Source organism: Octopus sinensis, linkage group LG8, assembly GCF_006345805.1.
Source record: "Octopus sinensis linkage group LG8, ASM634580v1, whole genome shotgun sequence".
Lineage (NCBI taxonomy): Eukaryota > Metazoa > Mollusca > Cephalopoda > Octopoda > Octopodidae > Octopus > Octopus sinensis.
Window position 1 is genome coordinate 40863477 of NC_043004.1, and position 25573 is coordinate 40889049.

General features: G+C 39.0%; 1 long non-coding RNA gene across 1 annotated transcript in view; it reads right to left on the reverse strand.

The window, feature by feature from the left end:
* The window catches only part of LOC115215139, a 113754-nt gene that overhangs the window by 11453 nt on the left and 76728 nt on the right, over nt 1–25573 (reverse strand). Inside the window, exon 2 of the long non-coding RNA XR_003881952.2 lies at nt 13917–13975. This is a non-coding gene — a long non-coding RNA (uncharacterized LOC115215139). The remainder of the gene's footprint in view (nt 1–13916; nt 13976–25573) is intronic.

The window sequence follows — 25573 nt, forward strand, 5'->3', positions numbered from 1 at the left end:
TTGAGAGAGGGCAAAAGAGAAGCAAACAGAGAAAACCCTGGTTTGACAACATCAAGGACTAGACAGGTTACAATATTGCAAACTCACTTGGCATGACAGATAAGAGACCAGTGGCAATGGCTGACTATGAAAGCATCTAGAGTGGCACCCTATTGACTGGATGCATCAGTTAAGGGATCTCGATGATGAGGATTATTATGAATTGTATAAAAAATTGTTAAACCATTTCATGTATAGTAGAAGTATAACCAAGTTATTACACAAAAATTGTTTCAACAAAATTTCATAAGGACCCTCAACACTTAAGGGTCATATCGACCCTGGCTGAGAATCACTGATCTGGATCACTCACTAGTCCAGCACCACATTCACCACCACCACCATCATCTTTATCACTACTACTACCACTGCCCTCAATATCACAAACACCACTATTTGGGTTATGTTTCTGGAGCCCTTATGGCTAATTTAGTCTCTGACATGTTTGTAAATGAAACAAAACGTGTTTTGTTGGACTCATTGTTTTTACTAAAAGAAATTAACACTCAGACCGAGCACTTTGAGTCCATAATTCTAAATGGCCTAACAATGTTCCAATGAACAAGTAGACATTAAATGTTGTTGATGATGATCTAAATGACAACAGACACTCTTAAGTAAACAATTTGTGGATCTTTTCGGTTTGAATGGCAGTTTTTAACATAATTTCTAGGTAACTAAAAAATGTTAAACTTCGTATACTGGTAGAATGTGTTTATAAAACATCTTTTTCTCTTGGCTTTATTGAGAAAATTCTATAGTTTGTAAGATATTTAGTCTTTAATTTCTTGCATTTCGGCAATTTCAACCAATCAATGACCGTCTATTGAGGTGAAAACATTATGTGCCATATGAATATGTCTCTCGTTTAAGAAACAGATTGGGTTTATTTACATTTGTGAAGCCCCACCCCTAACCTAAAACAGATTGAAATGCAATAGGTCAATACTAGGGTTGTAATTATGGGTGACAATTTCATATGACACCGCTAGAAAAAACTGCCGTTCAAACAAAAAGCATCCCAATTTGTTTTAGCAAAGTGGTCAATAAACCAAGTATATTTTTTGATCCAATCAAACTTACAACTCTTAATAGCTAGATACGTAGATGTTATATCAGACAAATGTTTGTTGTATGAAACAGATTGAATTAAATCTCAAATAAAAAATGGCTTTGTGCTTAAGAAGCTTGTTTTGCAACCACATGGTTTCAGGTTCAGTCCCACTGTGTGGTACCTTGAACAAGTGTCTTTCACTGGACCTTGCAAGTGAATTTGATAGAAACCATGTGGTAGTGGTAGTGTCACGTGTGTGTGTGTTTGTTTGTTTGTCACCCCACTGTTTGACTACCAGTGTTAGCTTCTGTAGGCCCCCACTAACCTAGCAGTTCAGCAAAAGAGATTGAAGAGGTAAGTACCAGACTTCAAAAAAAAAAAAAAGAACATGTAAATACTGGAGTCAATTTGTTTTAGTGAAACCCTACAAGATGGTGCCCCAGAATGGTCGCAGTCCAATGACTGAAACAAGTCAAACAATAAAAGAAACTTCAATTATCAGATCAAAGAAGAACCTTAACACAAGATGTTTTTAGTAAAAACATCACCAGAGAAGTAATAACAAAACAGTATTGTGAAAGTAAAACTGAACCAGTCTCATTAACTAGATGGCCATTTTATCAAACATGTATAAGTAAACAAAATCAAAGGTTATTACAATATTACTGTGAAGGTGCATGGCTCAGTGGTTAGAGCATCGAGCTTACGATCGTGAGGTTGTGAGCTCGAATCATGGACCAGGCTGCATGTTGTGCTCTTGAGCAAGACACTTTATTTCACGTTGCTCCAGTTCACTCAGCTGTAGAAATGAGTCGTGACATCACAGGTGCCAAGCAGTATCGGCCTTTGCCTTTCCTTTGGATAACACTGGTGGCATGGAGAGGGGAGACCGGTATTCATGGGCGACTGCTGGTCTTCCATAAAAGCAACCTAGCCTGGACTTCTACCTGGGAGGGTAACTTTCTAGGTGCAATCCCATGGTCTGTGTCATGACTGAAGGGGGTCTCAGACAATATTACTGGTTTTGCCAAATTGAAAACTAATTCAGCTGAACAGGATCGAAACCATTCTTTACAAAAATGCTGTGCTTGAGAAGACTCGTCAAGCCATGTGAAATCATAGTTGTGACTCCTTCCAGTGTCATGTGAACGGCACCCATAAAATTGTAATCGTGGCTGTTTCCGGTAGCATGATCTTTGAATGTCGGGCCTCACAGAGGTGATAGCAAGTGACCAAGACCACTGGCGATATGCAGTGCTTGAAAAGACTTGCCAAGCCAAGTGGAATTGTAGTTGTGGCCACAGCGAATGTTATATAAGTGGTACTGGTCAAGTTGTAATTGTGGTTGTTGATGGTGAAATATAAAAAGCACCCATTACATGCTTGAAGTGGTTGGCATTAGGAAGGGTATCCAGCCACAGAAAATGCATCAAATCAGACTGGAACCTGGTGCAGTCCTTTGGCTTACCTGTTCCAGTCAAACCATCTAACCCATGCAGTAAGAACAGTGGATGTTAAATGATTATGATGATGGTGTTTAGTAATAAATTTTTTTTAAATTCATTAATTTACGAAGAAATAAAATAGTCAAAGAGAAACACTAACACACTTTGAATTGAAGTTATAGCTATGGGTGATTGAGTAATAGTTTGTCACACGGAAGGTTTAGTAGACATACTGAGGTTTTACTGAATTGAAAATACACCCAGTGTTAGTTTCAACAAACAAGTTAACAAGGAAAGTTGATAGACAAATATATATTTGATCAAACTTATAAGGGTTTTTGGCTACAGTAAGTGTAGTTAAGGTTTTCTTTTTAAATAAAGAATCAGAAAATAATTGAGCAAAAATGAATGCTCAATGATTAAAATAAAATAGAGAGAAAAGGGGAGTAATAGAAGAAGAAAGAGCTGAGAAAGAAATGAAATCACAGGTGAGAGGTAAGAGAACAGGTGAGAGAGAAGGAAAAGAAAAAGAAGAAAGGATAGTGAAAGAGGGAAGGAAGAAGCTAGTAATAAAGAGAGAAGAAAGAAAAGTTGAGAGAGAAGAAAAAACAGGTACATGAAAGAACAGATTTGAAAAGAGAAGAGAGGGCAGGCAAGAGAAATAGAGAAAAAGACACCATGGAAAAAGAAGAGGCAAAAATGGATAAACTGCAATAGAAGTGAATTAAAACCAAAAAATAGAATTTGAAAAAGTGTCAATGTGTCTGTGAGAAACATTAGTGCTTATTTCAGCTAAACTTTGTAGTTCATGATACAGGCAGCTAAAACTGTATAATACTTAATTTGGACCTTTTCGGTTTGAACGGCAGTTTTTTCTAGCAGTGTCATATGAAATTGTCACCCATAATTATGACCCTAGTATCGATCTATTGCATTTGAATCTGTTTTAGGGTTAGGGGTGGGGGGAAGGATATCTTTTTTTTTCTTCACAAATGTAAATAAACCCAATCTGTTTCTTAAACGAGGGACATATTCATACGGCTCAGAATGTTGTTTACCTCAATGGACGTCAGTGATTGGTTGAAATTGCAGAAAAAAAACAACAAATATCTTACAAACTATAGAATTTTCTCAATAAAGCCAAGAGAAAAAGATGTTTTATAAACACATTCTACCAGTATACGAAGTTTAAAATTTTTTTAGTTACCTAGAAATTATATTAAAAACTACCGTTCAAACCGAAAAGATCCTTTAATTTTTATTTTTATACTAACCTGCCTAAGACCATCTCTGTGTCTGTGACTGAAAAGCTCCTGTTTAAAAATGTATTTAAATTAAAACCCTTTATCAAAATCTTATGTAAGAACCTATTATGTTCCAAATCCCAGCTTCATGAAACAGTTAATTATTTTATTAAATCTCTGCTAAATTCTTGATTACTCCCAAATTGAATTGAAACACCAAGGCAGTGTCTATCTGTAAAAACATGATATATCACCAAGCAATTAAATATTGCATCAAAAACCTATGTAATATGCAATCTAAACCCAGGAAAGCAATTACTTAAGTCATATGATCTCAACACATATATCCTAAAACAGTAACGAACCCTCCTATCTGGGTATCAATTTGGTTTACACTGAAGCATAAGTGTATATTTCTTATGAACAAAATCCAAAGATACACAGTCATTGACATGCCTATCAATATATCACTTGATATTGATTTCATCAATATAACATACACAATAAGGCACTTGGCCTAGTGGTTAGGGAGTCGCACTCACAACCAAAAGATTGTGGTTTCAATTCCCAGACTGGTGGTACATTGTGTTCTTGAACAAAACACTCATTTCACACAAAGACTAATTTATCAACACACATTACTTAACCGAGTTAACACAAACACATATACTCCAAACTAGTTAAGTGAAAAAAAAAGAAGTAAAGAACTACACATACTAATCTACCATTCCTAACACCTACCAAATTTCTCAAATGTTTATGTAGATCTTCCTATGACGAAAGACATTTGAGCTAAGCCCATCCCATTTTTTCAAACAGTATGTATCAAGAACATTATTAAATGTCTTTCCCCTTTTTAAGAGTGTGTCACTTGAGGGAGATTGGACTGCTATTTTCAGCAGTTTAAGTGACCCTTTTAAGATTCCCTCATTGGCTTGATCATCATCATCATATTCCTGTTGGCCCTCCTTTTTAAGATTGTGTCACTTGAGGGAGACTGGGCTGCTATTTTCAGCAGCTTAAGTGACCCTTTTGAGATTCCCTCATTGGCTTGATCATAATCCTCATATTCCTGTTGGCCCTCCTTTTTAAGATTGTGCCACTTGAGGGAGACTGGGCTGCTATTTTCAGCAGTTTAAGTGACCCTTTTGAGATTCCCTCATTGGCTTGATCATCATCATCATATTCCTGTTGGCCTTCCTTTTTTAAGATTGTGTCACTTGAGGGAGATTGGGCTGCTATTTTCAGCAGTTTAAGTGACCCTTTTGAGATTCCCTCATTGGCTTGATCATAATCATCATATTCCTGTTGGCCCTTCCTCAAGACACAAAATGTTTAGATTCTCCAGAAGTTGATTGCTCTGAAGTCAGCACACAGTGAATGTGTAGAAAGAAATGGTCTACATAAAGCTAGAGTGCCAGTTAACTCCTTAAAGGCTCACAGCAAATGGTTTTATAAAAATCCTATCACCACATCAACAATGGCATAGATAGTAGACAACCAGACATTAGAAATTTCGCAACGTTTAGTTTAATGCGTCATAACTGACAAATTGGAATCCGTAATGCAACTCTTTAACCTTTCAACTAAGATCGGTACTACAAAGAGTTAGAATAATATATCAAACTTGATTCAATTGGCCTGATGCCTTGTCAAAAGAAATCTATAATTCAGAGCAACATAGATTTTTACAGATGACGATGATTTTCTCTTGTAGTGATTTTTTTTTTCTTGTTCGTATATAACAACATATATATATATATAAATATATATATGATGTCTGGTAAACATACAAAAACCCAATTAACACGTTAGATCTTGTACGTACAAGATGTCAAATTACAGAAGTTATTAGTATAACAAGACCATTTAGTGAAAGAAGATAAAAGTAATTATGAAAGTCTTCATCGGCTGTGAAGAACAATCAGGATATAAACAGCTTTCTTAATACGTTCAACACTTCTCTACTTTTCTCCATTGCTATTTTTGAAAACTACCAACAAGAGTGCCAAAAAGAATTTACTGTTCTGGCTCCACGAAACAGCAGTTAATATAAATGAATTTTATTGTTTAAAATTTGGTCCTTTCCAAACGTCTCACAAGTGACATGTTGTCAATAGAAATTCTTTTACATTGCCATTAAAAATGTATAAATTCAATAATAAACATAAACTCAATAAAAATGTATAAATTCAATAACAGGCACGGGTGTGGCTGAGTGGTAAGAAGCTTGCTTCTCAACCACATAATTCCGGGTTCAGTCTCGGTGTGTAGCACCTTGGGCAAGTATTTACTATAGCCTCAGACCAACCAAAGCCTTGTGAGTAGGTTTGGTAGAGAGAAACTGAAAGAAGCCCAGCATACATATGAACATCTATGTGTGTGTGTCTTTGTGTCTGTCCTCCCATTACTGCTTAACAACCAATGTTGGGGTGTTTGTCCCTGTAACTTAACAGTTTGGCAAAAGAACCTGATAGAGTAAGTACTAGGTTTAAAAAATAAGTCCTGAGGTCAGTTTGTTCGACTAAAACCCTTCAAAGCAGCAGTCAAAATGATTGAAACAAGTAAAAGAAGAAGAATAAAAGCATAATACTAATAGATTATATTTCTTCTGCTAGTGCCAGGATTCTCATTATGTGTGGAAAATGCTGCCCATAAGACTGATCGTGATGGAAGCTTTACTTTAGGCTATCTAGGTAGAGATGCCACATGACCTAATGTGTATTGCACTCAGGGTTGCAAGATTGTGGTTTCAACCAGTGCTGGATTAACCATTAAACAAAATAAGCTCATGCTTAGGGCACTATGGGAAGGCGAGGATGGGGGACCCCCAAAGAAATGGTAAATGGTTTATGTCACAAATGAAATCACTTTATACCTGCCAAAAATAATATTGAAAGTGGTTTATATGATTGGAAATATAATTTTGAAGTGTTCGTGGTGTCCAAGGAGGATCTGGTTAAAGACTTTGCAAATTAAAAAACAAAGTGCGAGAAAATTTTTCAGATATAAATAAAGTGGAAGTATACGAAAATAAACATTATTTTCTCTCTTACTGTTAGTTTTGTTTCATTTAAAAAAAATAAAAATTTATTTCATGGTTTATTGTTGGTTATATTTTGAATTGCATATACATGGGGGCACCAAAATCTGCCAAGTGCTCAGGGCCTCTATCAGTCTTAATCTGGCCCTGGTTTTAATTCCCATACCAGCAGTGCATTGTGGTCTTAAGCAAAACACTTCATTTCACTTTATTCCTGTCTACTGAGCTAGCAAAAATGAGTAATCCTGCAAATAGACTGGCATCCTATCCAGGTGGGGAATTTATATGCAATAGAAACCAAGAAACTAACTGGCCCTTAAGAGTCTATATGACTCAGGAAGGAACTTTACTGCGACTACCACTTAGCTGCAACTAGGGAAACCTTGCTACAGATGATAACCCAGGAAAATCCCCTGACCGGGGGTCTTGCAAGCCACACTTTGTATTCAGTGGTCAAAAGGATGAACCGTTCAATCCACACAGTGGATTCCAGATGGTTGGGATAGGTTGTTCAACCACACCAAAGGATAATTTTTTGTGCCATCTCTTAAGATGGCACAAAAAGTAGAGATGATTCTACAGTATCTGATGACCTCACAACAAAGCATTCAAATCTCATCAACATCAACTCGCTTGGACTTGTGTTCTTTAAAGGTCAATAAAACATAAGCAACAGTAAAATAATGTTATATCTACTCTGATAACAAAAAAGGGAAAAAAAAATATTCATTACAAATTAATAAAAAAAAAATATTTCAGCAATCTGTAAAATATTCTAGATTATGCATGCATGTACACAAGTGCATGAACATGTGTGCATGCGTGAGGTTATATGTTCTTAATGATCATAGAATTTCACCTTGCTGTCAAAAGTGAATAAAATGGTTATTTTCCCCTGCAATGTTTTAACCTTGTGTAATGTTTACTTAAAAGACATACCTTACATTTCAATGTTGTTTTGTTTTTAAGCCCAATATTTACAAGCTATTATTTACAGCTTTAATTACTTTAAGTATCAAAATATATAAAAAAAAAATGATTTCACTCTCTCTTGAAGTTTCTAAATTCTTATGATTTTTAAACATAAAGGATCTTTTTTTAATGATCTGTGATTTATACTTGTTTATGCAATGTAAATATAAATATGTCATAATCTGACCTAATATCTATTGTTTGCCTGTTTATCTTTTTATTGTATTATTTTGTACTCACACATACATACACATATATGCCTGTGACTATAGTTATGCCTACTCCTATATATGAATATATTGGAGTCCACTCTGCAGGGTGGTTGGTGTTAGGAAGGGCATCCAGCTGTAAAAACCATGCCAAAACAGACACAGAAGTCAGGTGCAGTCTTCTGCCCGGCCAGCTCTTATTAAACCGTCCAACCCATGCAAGCACAGAAGGCAGATGTTAAACGATGGTGATGATATATATATAGGTATGTAGGAGGGGGGCTCCAAAAGGGGTGTTAGGGAGTAGCATTCCTGCCTTCCTGAGCTAGTTCACCACCACATTTCTTAAAAATCATGGTAGAGGCCTTGGTCTCGGGACCACTCATGTCTAAAAACTGAGGTTGGAGGTAAGCAAGGGCATGTTCCCCGTAGAAAATTCAGCACCAAAAAAGCCTCATTATAGCAAAGGAGAATGGGCACCAGCCAGCCAGCCAGCCCAAAGTTTGGCGTGAGCTGCACCTGCCTACCTCGGTTGCTATGGCATTGAGGTACCCCTGTTAACAGGCACAAAACCCAGATTTAAAACACTGGATGATGATAATGATGATACATATATATATATATATATATATATATATATTACATACATACACATACACACAATAGGCTTCTTTCAATTTTTATCTACCAAATCCACTCACAAGGTTTTGGTTGCCTCAGCACTATAGCAGAAGACACTTGCCCAAGGTGCTATGCACTGGGACTGAACCCAAAACTATGCAGTTGCAAAGCAAACTTCTTACCATGTAGCCACACTTGCACCTGTCTCAGTATGATACAATTATTGACTTGTGTAAAACAAGGATATGTGATATGGTATATGTGTGGGATCAATCTGGAAAGCTAGCAATTTATCACACAGAACCTACCATTCACCTTAATAACAGAACTTCATTACTTTTTATAGCCCAGCCTTATTCAATAACCACTTTCAGTAACGAAAGTTTTGAGTCTTTAGACAATAAATGAAATGCTCAAGTTATTCTGAAACCCCACAAACCACCTACACCTCCTGTGTAAACTCATCCAGAAATAATCAAATTTAAATACTCCATAGCAAAAAAAAAAAAAAAAATCAGTTACATAAACTATTGGACTACTTTTCAGGAATTGTTCAGACATTGGTAATTGCCTGTATTCATTTCCATACCCAGTATTTAAATAGCAATAAGTGCTTCCTATTGCAATGTCACAGTCTGTATGTGTTACATCTCAATTTGTGTTCTCAGAGGAGTCAGGGTTTTTTTTTTTTGTGTGTGTTTTTTTCGGGGCTCCACCACCACCACAACACTTCTTTCTGAGAAAATTGTGAGAGAACTTAATATAACGCTATGTAAGATGGACAAGAGAATCTAGTTTGCCATTGTGTTTGAATAGTCCAATTTGTACCTGCATATATAGAATTGGCAGGCTTAAAGGAGAGATTAATGTCACAGCTATTTGTAGGATTACAATTTGTATTTTGTTTTTGATGAAAAGAGAGAGAGGGGAAGAGAGAGAGAAGAGAGGGGAAAAGAGAGAGAGAGAGAGAGAGAGAGAGAGAGAGAAGAAGAGAGGGGAGAGAGAGAGAGAGAGAGAAGAGAGGGGAAAAAGAGAGAGAGAGAGAGAGAGAGAGAGAGAGAGAGAGAGAGAGGGGAAAGAGAGAGAGAGAGAAGAAGAGAGAGAGAGAAGAGAGAGAGAGAGAAAGAGAGAAGAGAGGGGAAGAGAGAGAGAGAGAAGAGAGGGGAAGAGAGAGAAGAGAAGAAGAGAGGAGAAGAGAGAGAGAGAGAAGAGAGGGGAACAGAGAGAGAGAAGAGAAGAAGAGAGGGGAACAGAGAGAGAGAGAAGAGAAGAATAGAGGGGAAGAGAGAGAGAAGAAGAGAGGGGAACAGAGAGAGAGAAGAGAAGAAGAGAGGGGAACAGAGAGAGAGAGAGAGAAGAGAGAAGAGAGAGGGGAAGAGAGAGAGAAGAGAGGGGAACAGAGAGAGAGAGAAGAGAAGAAGAGAGGGGAACAGAGAGAGAGAGAAGAGACGAAGAGAGAGAAAGAGAGAAAGGAAGAGAGAGAGAGAAGGAAATAGTGAAACAAAATAAAACAGAAAGTGCGTGTTGAGTGGGTAAAAAAAAAACACTGAGTAAAAAAAAAGTGGAAAAAAACACATGAAGAAAAAATTGCATGAGTGAAAATCAGAATAAGTACATGATAAAGAAAGAAGAAGTAAGAGAGAGAGTATGTGAGAGAGAAAGAGTATAATCAAAAGAGAATATCTATAGAGGAGAAAGTGAAAGTGTATGATGTGAGAAAAATAGATTGGTTGAAAGTGAGAAGGTGTGAATGAGAAAAGGTAAGAGTGGTATGGGTGTGAAAGTGTGTGAGAATACAAGAGTGTAGACATCAATTTCTTACACAGGTGACTCAAATTCATGTGATAGAAGAGAATAAGAAGTTGGGAGCAATAATTATGAACAGAAAATAACATGTAATTTCAAAATATATTTCAAATAAATAAATAAATAAATAAAAGGAAAATAAGAAATTATGGACAATAATTATGAATTTAAAAAATAATGACAACAAAACAAGCAATTTCAAAATACATATAATTAATCAATAAAATTTATAAATGAACAAAATATCAAATAAAACATAAAAATCATGTCTTTAGTTTTAAACCTATGCCATTATCATCATAAGGCATTAAAATTGGACAAATTAGCTGGAAAGACAGACTTTCAAGAAAGCACTTCTATTGCTTTAATTATATTTTCTTAATTAACACACAAGTAGACCTACACCACTCATTAAAATAACTTTAATGCCCGTTTTTCTATGCCGGCATGAGTTGAATGGCTTTTATAGCATCTTGCCACTCAACACTTGACACACACAACAACAGAGAAAAATGGCCAACTTTACTGCTGTATATGGCACGTTTCCACATGGTTTTTACAACTGGATGCCTTTCCTATTGTCAGTCGCTTTACAGCAAACACTAGGAATATTTTATCACACCATTGGCACAAATGAGATTACTTATCAGAATTCCTGAGTTTCCCTCAGCCATGCATCTGAGTTTATTTGGGGCTATCTTCCATCCTAGATAAGGTAAGTATTCTTGAGGCTTGTAGAGTCTACATCTTTGTTTGTTCATTATATCTACTAGTTACTTATTCTCTAAACCAGTGCTTTTCAACCTTTTTGCTGGAGCGGAACCCCAAGGAAACATTCCACTGGCTCGAGGAACCCCTGTGCAATAATTTAATAGTCTTATGCACACATATCTGCACAGGAGAATTAAAAATTACTGCCGATTTTAGCAGTTTTGTAACTTCTTGCGGAACCCCTGGACTGTACTGGCGGAACCCTGGTTGAAAACCACTGCTCTAAACACACTACTGAAGCTATTTCAAATTAATATAAGAGCATCTATGTGCCTGCTTAATCTGCTAAAAATACCATCCAAATCTCCCTCAGATCCTGCCCCCTCTCCCCTAATCATCTTCAAAAACTAGGAAGGACATATTGGGTAATGTCATTCAAGATAAATTATGCCTGAAAAATAGACAGGATGGTTACAACTGGAATGCCTTAGACCTGCTCAGAGAAAGCAGGCTACCATACATATCTACTAATATTCACCTCTGCCTTAGTGAAGGTAGAGGTATTGTTTTCAGTTGTGTTTGTTTATCTGTGGACAAGATATCTCAAGAACCAGTGGCTGGATTCAATTGAAACTTTCAGGGATGTTTGGCCTTGTGACTGGCACGAACTGATTAGATTTTGGGATCAATCCAGTACCGGTCGAGGATTCTGGATTATTTTTCATTTTTTCCACTTAATTTTTGAGAGCAGTCAAGTTCATTTTTAGTATTCTCATTTGTGAGAAGAGTTGAGTTTATTTCAGATATTCTCATTTTAAAAAATCGTCTCCAGCTAATCATTGTGAGGACATTGGTGTTGCTTTGGCGGAGGTTTGCGCTCTTTGAGTGCTCTTATTGGGGCTGTTTTTGCATGCTGTTTTCCAGCTAGGTGTCCTTCCTTGTACCCATAAATCGAAGAAAAAAGCATTAATGTATACCTTTTATAGCAAAGCTTCTCAGTAACATACTCTTTATTCTTTTTTACTCTTTTACTTGTTTCAGTCATTTGACTGCGGCCATGCTGGAGCACCGCCTTTAGTCGAGGAAATCCACCCCCAGGACTTATTCTTTGTAAGCCTACCACTTATTCTATCGGTCTCTATCGGGGGACAAACACAGACACACAAACACATATACATACATATATACGACGGGCTTCTTTCAGTTTCCGTCTACCAAATCCACTCACAAGGCTTTGGTCGGCCCGAGGCTATAGTAGAAGACACTTGCCCAAGGTGCCACGCAGTGGGACTGAACCCGGAACCATGTGGTTGGTAAGCAAGCTACTTACCACACAGCCACTCCTGCGCCTATATATCAATAATGCCTGCATATCTTTTATCAATGGTGATTAGTGAGATACATGATGTAAAATTCTGAGCACATTCATACATTCATAAATTACATCCCATAGGAAATTTTTATTTATAAATAATTTATTAAATGTTAAAATATCAAACTAATTCCTAAGTTAGAGCTCAACAGAAATACCACCAGGAAACCATGCCTATAAGATTTTCATTTTACAGTATTTAACCCTTTTACTAACTACCAACCTGCCTAAGGCACCCATAGTTCTGTGAAACCAACTTCCTGTTTTAAAATATCTAAATTGAAACTTTGCATTAAAATTTCTTGTTAATTTATGTTCCAAATACCAGACTACTAACATGCAGATACTGAATTTGTTAAAAATTGATCGAAATTGTGTACACTATGTCATATGAAATGAGAAATCCAAAAAGTACCCTACAACCAGAAATGAGTTACCCTGGTTCCTGTGGCTCGAGCACACATACACAGAACCAAGTACGCTTAGTTCCTGCACAGTAAGAGCCAATAAAAACAAATTCTTCATTATTTGCAAAATTAACTGAAGCTAAGGCAGTGTATAGAAATACAGTAACAAAAGGGCTAAAAATTCCATTACAAGTATTAAAAGATTTTTTTTTTTTCAATATTTATAGCCACACTACATCTCCATTTGTTTGACTCCTTGATCTTAATTTACTATTATGTGTGTGGCACAAATCCAGTAAGATTTGGCTATACATTCAGGAATAAGACACCCGATGACGAAAGATCAAACTAATCAAACTCAATGATAATTTAGATACAAATATTGGAAAATCTTTCACCTCTAAAAAGATGAGGTTAATAGACTGATTAAATTATAATATCTAATTAGCAACAACTCATTTCAAACAATTAGATATTTAACTGTGTCAAAAGTTCTTCATTTGCTTTTCTTATTTCATTATTTTTATTTTATTTTATTTATTTTTTTGCCTGTCTTTAAAAATATTTGATAGTTTTTATATATTCTACAGTAACTTTTAATGCGGCTAATAATTATTTAGGAGACACCCCACCCCTATCATCATCCTCCCACACTCAAACTCATTCTTTATAAAACCACCAAAAAAATACTGATGAACCGTTATAGCCTTCCAAGAAAAAAAAATAAAAAGAGAAAAAAAATGATTTGTTTGGAAAGATGTTAGTATAATTGGACACATTCACTGAATATTGAGAAATATCTGTAAATATCAGAACAAGGTGATAAAAATAATCTTTCTGTGGGGGAAACAGGAATTATATCATGCTTGACAGGTTTGGCAATAATGCTTATAGGAACAGCAGAGGGTGGTTCCAAAGATATAACTTTCGCAAATGACATAAGATATATATCATGAGAAATGCAAATAAAATCAACGAGATTAAGTAACTCACTTTTAAGGCTGTTTTAAGTCTTATCAGCAGGTTTGCTTTACCGTACAATTAGAATACACCTGCAACAGAAGAAAAAGAAAAACAATTTAGTCTATGAAATTCAATGTGTTGAAGAATCTAACTTGAAATTTGCAGAAACAAAGTAACATTAAAAGTGGTGAGGTTGACATTTTCATGACACTTTATGAACTCTCTCCTAACATTGTAGAACTGCTACAATGGAAAAAGCACTTATATGCATTAAATGCCAAAGGTAATTCACCTCAGCACAAACATGTAATGTTGTGTGCAATTCAAATTAATAGCTTCTGTCTGATGTGGGGACACAGGAGTCAGATAAATATAAATTTCAAGAATGAAGTAACGAAATACTTAGCATCTTGTGTATGGAGTTGTGAGCCAAATAGTTTTACTTTCTTACTTTGTGGCTTTTTGCTACTTTGTGTGTGTGTGTGTGTGTGTGTGTGTGTGTGTGCATATGTGCACATGCATTATGAACATCACTGTGGTAATGTCCACTTCTACATGCTTGCATGCATCAAACAGAATTCGCTGAGATAGGTTTTAATCTTTCTACAGCCAGATATTCTTCTCATCACCAACTTTCACCTTTTCCCAAGCAAGTTAATATTTCCTCATGACCAAACATATTTTCACAGCACTTTATAAACAAAGGACACTTCTTGTGAGACTATCAGGTAGTGTCGAGACAAGAAGACACAAGCACACATGCAAAGACACTTGCCTAAAGTGCCACAGTGGGACTGAACCAGTTTGACAACATCAGTAATAATAACAATAATAAGGGTTTCAAATTTTGGTACAAGGCCAACAATTTTGGACAGAGGGATTTAGTTAATACCATTGATGTCGTTACTAGACTGGTACTTAAATTTATTGACCTTGGAAAGATGAAAGACAGAGCTGACCGTAGTAGGGTTTGAACTTAGAACTTAAAGAGCCAGAACAAATACCACATATCATTTTGTCTAATGCTCTAAAATATTTAATAGTGTTTCATGCACTGTATATGATGATTAAGATTGGCTCCCAGCTCGAAGTCATTCAGTAGAATGAAGTTTTTGTATGTAATGAATTACGTGCTGCTATAGCTTAGCATGAATAAACTTTGTAGGAGACCAGTTAATAACAATGATCTTCCACTCAATGACCCAGATTAGCCGAGAGACAAGATACAATGCTTTTGATACAACAGCATGAATGTAGAAATTTCTAGATACTCGTCATCATCATCATTTAATGTCTATTTTCCATGCTAGCATGGATTGGATGGCTTGACAGGAACTGGCAAAGCCAGGGATCATACCAGGTTCCATAACCTGTTCTGGCTTGGTTTCCACAGCTCGATGCCTTTCCTAATGTTAACCACTTAACAGAGTATACTGGGTGCTTTTTATAGGTACCATCACCAATGCTTTTTAAGTGGCACCATCACCAATGCTCTTTATGTGACACCATCACCAGTGCTTTTTACATGGCACCATTACCAGTGCTTTTTAAGTGGCACCATCACCAATGCTCTTTATGTGACACCATCACCAGTGCTTTTTACATGGCACCATTACCAGTGCTTTTTAAGTGGCACCATCACCAGTGCTTTTTACATGGCACCATTACCAGTGCTTTTTAAGTGGAACCATCACCAGTGCTTTTTACATGGCACCATCACCAGTGCTTTTTAAGTGGCACCATCACCAGTGCTTTTTACATGGCACCATTACCAGTGCTTTTTACATGGCACCATTACCAGAGCTTTTTACATGGCACCATTACCAGTGCTTTTTACATGGCACCATTACCAGTGCTTTTTACATGGCACCATCACCAGTGCTTTTTACATGGCACCATTACCAGTGCTTTTTACATGGCACCATTACCAGTGCTTTTTACATGGCACCATTACCAGTGCTTTTTACATGGCACCATTACCAGTGCTTTTTACATGGCACCATTACCAGTGCTTTTTACATGGCACCATTACCAGTGCTTTTTACATGGCACCATCACCAGTGCTTTTTAAGTGGCACCATCACCAGTGCTTTTTACATGGCACCATTACCAGTGCTTTTTACATGGCACCATCACCAGTACTTTTTACATGGCACCATCACCAGTGCTTTTTACATGGCACCATCACCAGTGCTTTTTACATGGCACCATTACCAGTGCTTTTTACATGGCACCATCACCAGTGCTTTTTACATGGCACCATTACCAGTGCTTTTTACATGGCACCATCACCAGTGCTTTTTAAGTGGCACCATCACCAGTGCTTTTTACATGGCACCATTACCAGTGCTTTTTACATGGCACCATCACCAGTACTTTTTAAGTGACACCATCACCAGTGCTTTTTACATGGCACCATTACCAGTGCTTTTTACATGGCACCATCACCAGTGCTTTTTACATGGCACCATTACCAGTGCTTTTTACATGGCACCATTACCAGTGCTTTTTACATGGCACCATTACCAGTGCTTTTTACATGGCACCATTACCAGTGCTTTTTACATGGCACCATTACCAGTGCTTTTTACATGGCACCATTACCAGTGCTTTTTACATGGCACCATCACCAGTGCTTTTTAAGTGGCACCATCACCAGTGCTTTTTACATGGCACCATTACCAGTGCTTTTTACATGGCACCATCACCAGTACTTTTTACATGGCACCATCACCAGTGCTTTTTACATGGCACCATCACCAGTGCTTTTTACATGGCACCATACCAGTGCTTTTTACATGGCACCATCACCAGTGCTTTTTACATGGCACCATTACCAGTGCTTTTTACATGGCACCATCACCAGTGCTTTTTAAGTGGCACCATCACCAGTGCTTTTTACATGGCACCATTACCAGTGCTTTTTACATGGCACCATCACCAGTACTTTTTAAGTGACACCATTACCAGTGCTTTTTACATGGCACCATCACCAGTGCTTTTTAAGTGACACCATCACCAGTGCTTTTTACATGGCACCATTACCAGTGCTTTTTACATGGCACCATCACCAGTACTTTTTAAGTGGCACCATCACCAGTGCTTTTTACATGGCACCATTACCAGTGCTTTTTAAGTGGCACCATCACCAGTGCTTTTTAAGTGGAACCATCACCAGTGCTTTTTACATGGCACCATTACCAGTGCTTTTTAAGTGGCACCATCACCAGTGCTTTTTAAGTGGCACCATCACCAGTGCTTTTTACATGGCACCATTACCAGTGCTTTTTAAGTGACACCATCACCAGTGCTTTTTAAGTGGCACCATCACCAGTGCTTTTTAAGTGACACCATCACCAGTGCTTTTTACATGGCACCATCACCAGTACTTTTTAAGTGGCACCATCACCAGTGCTTTTTACATGGCACCATTATCAGTGCTTTTTAAGTGGCACCATCACCAGTGCTTTTTACATGGCACCATTACCAGTGCTTTTTAAGTGGCACCATCACCAGTGCTTTTTACATGGCACCATTACCAGTGCTTTTTAAGTGGCACCATCACCAGTGCTTTTTAAGTGGCACCATCACCAGTGCTTTTTACATGGCACCATTACCAGTGCTTTTTAAGTGGCACCATCACCAGTGCTTTTTACATGGCACCATTACCAGTGCTTTTTAAGTGGCACCATCACCAGTGCTTTTTACATGGCACCATCACCAGTGCTTTTTAAGTGGCACCATCACCAGTGCTTTTTACATGGCACCATCACCAGTGCTTTTTAAGTGGCACCATCACCAATGCTCTTTATGTGACACCATCACCAGTGCTTTTTACATGGCACCATTACCAGTGCTTTTTAAGTGGAACCATCACCAGTGCTTTTTAAGTGGCACCATCACCAGTGCTTTTTAAGTGGCACCATCACCAGTGCTTTTTAAGTGGCACCATCACCAGTGCTTTTTACATGGCACCATCACCAGTGCTTTTTACATGGCACCATCACCAGTGCTTTTTACATGGCACCATCACCAGTGCTTTTTAAGTGGTACCATCACCAGTGCTTTTTACGTGGCACCATCACCAGTGCTTTTTAAGTGGTACCATCACCAGTGCTTTTTAAGTGGCACCATCACCAGTGCTTTTTACATGGCACCATCACCAGTGCTTTTTACATGGCACCATCACCAGTGCTTTTTACGTGGCACCATCACCAGTGCTTTTTAAGTGGTACCATCACCAGTGCTTTTTAAGTGGCACCATCACCAGTGCTTTTTAAGTGGCACCATCACCAGTGCTTTTTACATGGCACCATCACCAGTGCTTTTTACATGGCACCATCACCAGTGCTTTTTAAGTGGCACCATCACCAGTGCTTTTTACATGGCACCATCACCAGTGCTTTTTACATGGCACCATCACCAGTGCTTTTTACGTGGCACCATCACCAGTGCTTTTTAAGTGGTACCATCACCAGTGCTTTTTAAGTGGCACCATCACCAGTGCTTTTTAAGTGGCACCATCACCAGTGCTTTTTACATGGCACCATCACCAGTGCTTTTTACATGGCACCATCACCAGTGCTTTTTAAGTGGCACCATCACCAGTGCTTTTTACGTGGCACCATCACCAGTGCTTTTTACATGGCACCATCACCAGTGCTTTTTAAGTGGCACCATCACCAGTGCTTTTTACGTGGCACCATCACCAGTGCTTTTTACATGGCACCATCACCAGTGCTTTTTAAGTGGCACCATCACCAGTGCTTTTTACGTGGCACCATCACCAGTGCTTTTTAAGTGGTACCATCACCAGTGCTTTTTAAGTGGCACCATCACCAGTGCTTTTTACATGGCACCATCACCAGTGCTTTTTACATGGCACCATCACCAGTGCTTTTTAAGTGGTACCATCACCAGTGCTTTTTACGTGGAACCATCACCAGTGCTTTTTAAGTGGTACCATCACCAGTGCTTTTTACATGGCACCATCACCAGTGCTTTTTAAGTGGCACCATCACCAGTGCTTTTTACGTGGAACCATCACCAGTGCTTTTTAAGTGGTACCATCACCAGTGCTTTTTACGTGGAACCATCACCAGTGCTTTTTAAGTGGCACCATCACCAGTGCTTTTTACATGGCACCATCACCAGTGCTTTTTACATGGCACCATCACCAGTGCTTTTTAAGTGGCACCATCACCAGTGCTTTTTACATGGCACCATCACCAGTGCTTTTTACATGGCACCATCACCAGTGCTTTTTACGTGGCACCATCACCAGTGCTTTTTAAGTGGTACCATCACCAGTGCTTTTTAAGTGGCACCATCACCAGTGCTTTTTAAGTGGCACCATCACCAGTGCTTTTTACATGGCACCATCACCAGTGCTTTTTACATGGCACCATCACCAGTGCTTTTTAAGTGGCACCATCACCAGTGCTTTTTACATGGCACCATCACCAGTGCTTTTTACATGGCACCATCACCAGTGCTTTTTACGTGGCACCATCACCAGTGCTTTTTAGTGGTACCATCACCAGTGCTTTTTAAGTGGGACCATCACCAGTGCTTTTTAAGTGGCACCATCACCAGTGCTTTTTACATGGCACCATCACCAGTGCTTTTTACATGGCACCATCACCAGTGCTTTTTACGTGGCACCATCACCAGTGCTTTTTACATGGCACCATTACCAGTGCTTTTTACATGGCACCATCACCAGTACTTTTTAAGTGGCACCATCACCAGTGCTTTTTACATGGCACCATTACCAGTGCTTTTTAAGTGGCACCATCACCAGTGCTTTTTACATGGCACCATTACCAGTGCTTTTTAAGTGGCACCATCACCAGTGCTTTTTAAGTGGCACCATCACCAGTGCTTTTTACATGGCACCATCACCAGTGCTTTTTAAGTGGCACCATCACCAGTGCTTTTTACGTGGCACCATCACCAGTGCTTTTTAAGTGGCACCATCACCAGTGCTTTTTAAGTGGCACCATCACCAGTGCTTTTTACATGGCACCATTACCAGTGCTTTTTAAGTGGCACCATCACCAGTGCTTTTTAAGTGGCACCATCACCAGTGCTTTTTAAGTGGCACCATCACCAGTGCTTTTTACATGGCACCATTACCAGAGCTTTTTAAGTGGCACAATCACCAGTGCTTTTTAAGTGGCACCATCACCAGTGCTTTTTACATGGCACCATCACCAGTGCTTTTTAAGGGCACCATCACCAGTGCTTTTTAAGTGGCACCATCACCAGTGCTTTTTACATGGCACCATTACCAGTGCTTTTTAAGTGGCACCATCACCAGTGCTTTTTAAGTGGCACCATCACCAGTGCTTTTTACATGGCACCATTACCAAGCTTTTTAAGTGGCACATCACCAGTGCTTTTTAAGTGGCACCATCACCAGTGCTTTTTACATGGCACCATCACCAGTGCTTTTTAAGTGGAACCATCACCAGTGCTTTTTAAGTGGCACCATCACCAGTGCTTTTTACATGGCACCATTACCAGTGCTTTTTAAGTGGCACCATCACCAGTGCTTTTTAAGTGGCACCATCACCAGTGCTTTTTAAGTGCACCATCACCAGTGCTTTTTACATGGCACCATTACCAGAGCTTTTTAAGTGGCACAATCACCAGTGCTTTTTAAGTGGAACCATCACCAGTGCTTTTTACATGGCACCATCACCAGTGCTTTTTAAGTGAACCATCACCAGTGCTTTTTAAGTGGCACCATCACCAGTGCTTTTTACATGGCACCATTACCAGTGCTTTTTAAGTGGCACCATCACCAGTGCTTTTTAAGTGGCACCATCACCAGTGCTTTTTAAGTGGCACCATCACCAGTGCTTTTTACATGGCACCATTACCAGAGCTTTTTAAGTGGCACAATCACCAGTGCTTTTTAAGTGGCACCATCACCAGTGCTTTTTACATGGCACCATCACCAGTGCTTTTTAAGTGGAACCATCACCAGTGCTTTTTAAGTGGCACCATCACCAGTGCTTTTTACATGGCACCATTACCAGTGCTTTTTAAGTGGCACCATCACCAGTGCTTTTTAAGTGGCACCATCACCAGTGCTTTTTAAGTGGCACCATCACCAGTGCTTTTTACATGGCACCATTACCAGAGCTTTTTAAGTGGCACAATCACCAGTGCTTTTTAAGTGGCACCATCACCAGTGCTTTTTACATGGCACCATCACCAGTGCTTTTTAAGTGGCACCATCACCAGTGCTTTTTAAGTGGCACCATCACCAGTGCTTTTTACATGGCACCATTACCAGTGCTTTTTAAGTGGCACCATCACCAGTGCTTTTTAAGTGCACCATCACCAGTGCTTTTTAAGTGGCACCATCACCAGTGCTTTTTACATGGCACCATTACCAGAGCTTTTTAAGTGGCACAATCACCAGTGCTTTTTAAGTGGCACCATCACCAGTGCTTTTTACATGGCACCATCACCAGTGCTTTTTAAGTGGAACCATCACCAGTGCTTTTTAAGTGGCACCATCACCAGTGCTTTTTACATGGCACCATTACCAGTGCTTTTTAAGTGGCACCATCACCAGTGCTTTTTAAGTGGCACCATCACCAGTGCTTTTTAAGTGGCACCATCACCAGTGCTTTTTACATGGCACCATTACCAGAGCTTTTTAAGTGGCACATCACCAGTGCTTTTTAAGTGGCACCATCACCAGTGCTTTTTACATGGCACCATCACCAGTGCTTTTTAAGTGGAACCATCACCAGTGCTTTTTAAGTGGCACCATCACCAGTGCTTTTTACATGGCACCATTACCAGTGCTTTTTAAGTGGCACCATCACCAGTGCTTTTTAAGTGGCACCATCACCAGTGCTTTTTAAGTGGCACCATCACCAGTGCTTTTTACATGGCACCATTACCAGAGCTTTTTAAGTGGCACAATCACCAGTGCTTTTTAAGTGGCACCATCACCAGTGCTTTTTAGTGGAACCATCACCAGTGCTTTTTAAGTGGAACCATCACCAGTGCTTTTTACATGGCACCATTACCAGAGCTTTTTAAGTGGCACAATCACCAGTGCTTTTTAAGTGGCACCATCACCAGTGCTTTTTAAGTGGCACCATCACCAGTGCTTTTTAAGTGGCACCATCACCAGTGCTTTTTACATGGCACCATTACCAGAGCTTTTTAAGTGGCACAATCACCAGTGCTTTTTAAGTGGCACCATCACCAGTGCTTTTTAAGTGGAACCATCACCAGTGCTTTTTAAGTGGAACCATCACCAGTGCTTTTTACATGGCACCATTACCAGAGCTTTTTAAGTGGCACCATCACCAGTGCTTTTTAAGTGGAACCATCACCAGTGCTTTTTACATGGCACCATTACCAGAGCTTTTTAAGTGGCACCATCACCAGTGCTTTTTAAGTGGCACCATCACCAGTGCTTTTTAAGTGGAACCATCACCAGTGCTTTTTACATGGCACCATTACCAGAGCTTTTTAAGTGGCACAATCACCAGTGCTTTTTAAGTGGCACCATCACCAGTGCTTTTTAAGTGGAACCATCACCAGTGCTTTTTAAGTGGAACCATCACCAGTGCTTTTTACATGGCACCATCACCAGTGCTTTTTACATGGCACCATTACCAGAGCTTTTTAAGTGGCACAATCACCAGTGCTTTTTAAGTGGCACCATCACCAGTGCTTTTTACATGGCACCATTACCAAGCTTTTAAGTGGCACAATCACCAGTGCTTTTTAAGTGGCACCATCACCAGTGCTTTTTACATGGCACCATCACCAGTGCTTTTTAAGTGGAACCATCACCAGTGCTTTTTAAGTGGCACCATCACCAGTGCTTTTTACATGGCACCATACCAGTGCTTTTTAAGTGGCACCATCACACAGTGCTTTTTAAGTGGCACCATCACCAGTGCTTTTTAAGTGGCACCATCACCAGTGCTTTTTACATGGCACCATTACCAGAGCTTTTTAAGTGGCACAATCACCAGTGCTTTTTAAGTGGCACCATCACCAGTGCTTTTTACATGGCACCATCACCAGTCTTTTAAGTGGAACCATCACCAGTGCTTTTTAAGTGGCACCATCACCAGTGCTTTTTACATGGCACCATACCAGTGCTTTTTAAGTGACACCATCACCAGTGCTTTTTAAGTGGCACCATCACCAGTGCTTTTTAAGTGGCACCATCACCAGTGCTTTTTACATGGCACCATTACCAGAGCTTTTTAAGTGGCACAATCACCAGTGCTTTTTAAGTGGCACCATCACCAGTGCTTTTTACATGGCACCATCACCAGTGCTTTTTAAGTGGAACCATCACCAGTGCTTTTTACATGGCACCATTACCAGTGCTTTTTAAGTGGCACAATCACCAGTGCTTTTTAAGTGGCACCATCACCAGTGCTTTTTACATGGCACCATTACCAGTGCTTTTTAAGTGGCACAATCACCAGTGCTTTTTACATGGCACCATTACCAGTGCTTTTTACATGGCACCATTACCAGTGCTTTTTAAGTGGCACCATCACCAGTGCTTTTTAAGTGGCACCATCACCAGTGCTTTTTAAGTGGCACCATCACCAGTGCTTTTTACATGGCACCATTACCAGAGCTTTTTAAGTGGCACAATCACCAGTGCTTTTTAAGTGGCACCATCACCAGTGCTTTTTAAGTGGAACCATCACCAGTGCTTTTTAAGTGGAACCATCACCAGTGCTTTTTACATGGCACACAAATGAAATAAATAAAATACAGTAAAATAACAAATTTGTTTTCATCAGAAGCACGTAGGATGGCCATTTCTTCAAGTTACAAGAGTTTCTGCAACAGCACTTGAAGAAACGAATTTTAGCATTTGAATTTAGAACCCAAAAGGTCAGAATTAATACTGTAAGGCATTTTTCCAACACTGCAACGGTTATACCTGTCCACCACCCTTAATAGTTCTTTTCTGATTTAGGCACAAAACCAGCTATTTTGAGGGCAGAGAGTTAAGAAATACCACAGTTCATTTCATTCCCAACATTTCAACAATTCTGTTAACTCACTGCCATAATAATAATAAATGCCCTGATCCAGTACCAGGCAGTGGTTCTCATGGCTCCTGATCTTAACTGATTGGAAGTGTTATCATGTGCATTGTTTTGTCTTGGTATAAAAGATGGGCTACAACGAATATTCTGCTCAATACCAGATTTGCTTGTCAGTTGTTTGACTGTAACCAGTTGTCCTTTGGTGGCTAACATCTCTGATCATGAGCAGAAGTAGTGGGGGGAGCTCATAGCCATGTATTGAGAGAAAATCTTTGGGGTTTGAATAATTCATCTCTGGAAACATGGGTGTTTCATTCAACATCCTTAAACAACCTTTATTCAAGGACTTTTTGAGTGGGATGGGTGACTCGACCTGAAGAAAATTCTAACTAGGACCCACCTGCAAGGTCATGTGCTGTTTATCTTGATATGAGATCACCATGTTGCACACATATAGTTGTGATGCATGTGTCTGGTGTACCCTTATCAGAAGGATAGTCATGATGGGTAAACTGGGCTTTGTATATTTGTACTCCAGTATTACTTTGATGGCATGCACTGCTCTCACACTCAATAATAATAATAATAATCCTCTCTACAATAGTCACAACACCTGAAACTTTTGGTGAGAGAGGACTAGTTGATTATATTGACACTAGTGCTATTTTACTAACCTTGAAAGGATGAAAAGCAAAGTCTGAACAAATAATGGTATCACCAGAGTTTGAACAAATAATGGTATCAAATTTTAGCACAAGGCCAGCAATTTCAGGGGTTCTTATTTTATCAACCTTCAAAAGATCATTTAACATCCCTTTTTTATATATAATCATTATCGTTTCCTTAACCCTTTAGTATTTAAACCGGCCATATCCGGCCAAAATAGCTAATCTGTTTTATGTTCAAACTGACCAGATCCAGGTTCTCACACCTACCCTACAATGTTATTCTACATTAAGTAATTACACCATCAAGATCTTGAAGATATGAGATAATGCATGATTAATTCAAATGGGAATTCAATGGGAATCAATAAGCATTAGGTTTGATAGAATAATCAGAACACTAAAGGATTAAAGTCCACTGGGTCAAGCGAAATTCATCAAGAAAACTTTTCTACAGCTGGTTGTCCTTCCTGCTATCAACCCTCACTTTGATTCCAGTTAAGGCAATAATCCTCAGCTCTATCGAATATCTAATCTAACAGTCTAGACCTGGCTATGTAGAGAACTGAAAACAAACGATACCGTTTGAACAATGAGCTCTGACATGCTTTCATGGTCACCTGAAAGAAAAAGGTACCATCTGTGTGGTCCAGTAAGACTGTTGTTCAGTCAGTGGACACACATGATGATGAAAAGAAAGGCAAACTCACATAAACACAAATACATATGACAGGCTTCTTCAGTTTCTGTCTACTATTAAGCTCAAGAGATATTGGCCAACCTGTGGTTATAATATAGAAAGCCAGCTGACAGTATTCACAGAGTGATCACATGGTGTGCATATGCATATAATATTGCGTGTGTGTGTGTATGAGTGCACAAGGGTAGTGTTTATCACCAATTTAACATGGGTGTTCTCTAAGAGAAGATGATACAGCTATTTTGACCCCAGGAAGACATC